The sequence below is a fragment of the Penaeus vannamei genome, chromosome 8 (assembly GCF_042767895.1).
Source record: "Penaeus vannamei isolate JL-2024 chromosome 8, ASM4276789v1, whole genome shotgun sequence".
Taxonomy (NCBI): Eukaryota; Metazoa; Arthropoda; class Malacostraca; order Decapoda; family Penaeidae; genus Penaeus; species Penaeus vannamei.
The window spans coordinates 38,918,453-38,920,952 of record NC_091556.1 but is presented as its reverse complement, the minus strand read 5'-3'; positions in this window follow the sequence as shown (position 1 = coordinate 38,920,952).

Here is a 2,500-nt window from a genome sequence, read left to right as displayed (position 1 = left end):
ACCTTATTATCTAAAATCACATTTTTAGAATCAACATTAGAAAAATACCCATCCATAATTTAGCAATCCCTTCCCCTCCCCCCCCCCCACCCAAGAAAAAAATCACCTGGATTCATTCGTGAAAAAACAAGCCTTTTTTCCTCCTTTCTGTAATCAAGATAAAGCTCACCTGTATAAGCAAATTGACCATAACCATCAAACGAGCAGTAAGTCACGTGCTCGTTACAAGACCGGCCCCCTATGTAACGAGCCATTGCAAAAGAGACTCGTTAACGCATCGGTCACGCAGACGGACATCCTCCCTCCCCCCCTCCCCCCACTCTGCACCCCTCGTCGATATGGAGGGGGTTGATGGGGGGGGGGGAGAGGGAGGTAAGGGAAGGTAGAGGGTGGGAGAGGGGATGTGTGTGTGTGCGTATGCGTGTGTGTGTTCGTGTTATCGTGTGTGCATGCGTGTGTGTGTGTGTGTGCGTGTGTGCGTGTTTGTGTGCGTGTGTGTGTGCGTGTTTGCGTGTTTGCGTGCGTGTGTGCGTGTGTGCGTGTGTGTGTGTGTGTGTGTGTGTGTGTGTGTGTGTGTGTGTGTGTGTGTGTGTGTGTGTGTGTGTGTGTGTGTGTGTGTGTGTGTGTGTCTGTGTCCGTGTTTGTGTGTGTTGGTATGTGTATGTCTATATATGTGCGTATGTACTGTGTGTATATGCACGTGTATATGTGTGTAGTGCCTGTGCGTGCGTGCATAGATGTTTATGTGTGCGCGTACTGCCGGTAAGGCAATTACACCATGATTAAAGGTGTGAATTATGACCTTAATGGGATCATGTCCACCTGACGGATCATTTTGTTTTGTGTGTGTGGTGGTTTGGGGATAAAGGGGAGAGGAAGGGGGGGAGGAGGAAGGGGGAGAAGGAAGCAAGAGAAGAAAGAGGGAGGGAAGGAAGGAGGGTAAGGTAGTGGGGTGAGGAAGAAGAGAAGGTGAGGAGGAAGTAAGGAAGAGAGGTAGGAAAAAAGAAGAAAAGTGTAAGAAAAGGGGAGGCAAGGAAGGAAGAAGGAAGCATGGAAAGGAGAAAGAAAAGAAAAGGAGGGAAGGAAGAGAGGATGGTAGGAGGGAGAGCAGAAAGGCAGGAAAGAGAGAATGATGGAAGGTACGTAGGGTGAAGAAGGGGGAAAAGGAAGGAAGAAATAAAGAAAGAGAAGAAAGGAGGAAGAAGGGAAGAAAATGAGGAGGGAGAGAGGGAGGGAAGAGGAAGAAGTCGAAAAGGGAGGGAGGTGTTGGGGCTAGTTAATGAGGGAGGGAGGGGGGGAGAGATAGGGGAGAGGGGAGGAAGGAAGGGAGGGAGAAGGGAGGAGGGCGGGAGGGTAGGGGGGAGAAGGGAGGCGGGCAGGAGGGTAGGGGGGAGAAGGGAGGAGGACAGGAGGGGGGAGAGTGTATCTACCGGGGTGTATCTGGCCTCGGAATAGAACGCAGTGATCTGTAAAGTAGACAGCTTGCAGTGACGCAGCTGATATTACGTTATAAAACATAAATAGTACACAGTAAACAGTGAACAGAGGTATAGAACAGTTGAACAGAAACGAAACGGGTGATATAGACAGTGTTATACAGAAAATTCAAACTCTACGGAACTCTATACATTTATGGTACATCGAATTATTTTACCAGGAAGATAACGATGATAAAATAGTAAAAGGAAATGGGAAAAAAAACAGAAAAACAACAACTAGAAACTGTATATTGGAAGATTATGAATAACAAAATTTCACTCATATCGTATAAGCCTAAGACATACATCATTAACATGGTGAAAAAAACCGTCATCATTATGTCACTATACTCACCCTATCATCATCGCTAGCATCATCATCGCCATTTTCATCCAACCTCAATACTCACGTAAAATATATTCACAGTATGAACCCATTAATATCAATTAAGGTACGACTAATCAACAACGTATTAGTGTCAACATCGGATTAATATTAACTTGATCACATGCCTGGTTCGTGTTAAGGTATCTTTTGAAGAAAGTTGATGACGATGACTTGTACATGTATATACACTCATACATGCTTACACATGCACACGCACACACACACACACATACATACATACACATACATACATAAACACGCACACGCACACGCACACGCACACGCACACGCACACGCACATGCACACGCACATGCACACGCACACGCACACGCACACGCACACGCACACGCACACACACACACACACACACACACACACACACACACACACACACACACACACACACACACACACACACACACACACACACGCCCGATGACCTCCGATCTTGCAAGCACTTCCACGAGATTAGAAAGATAATAAAGATCATATCTGACTCATGACGATGATTTATGAGGCGGAGCTCCACCTCTCCCCCCCCCCCACTCTCTCCCTCTTTCCCCCTTACCCCCTTCTCTCTCCCCCTCTAATGGCCGGCTACCCATCTCTCTCCCTTCTTTCTTTATTCTCCCT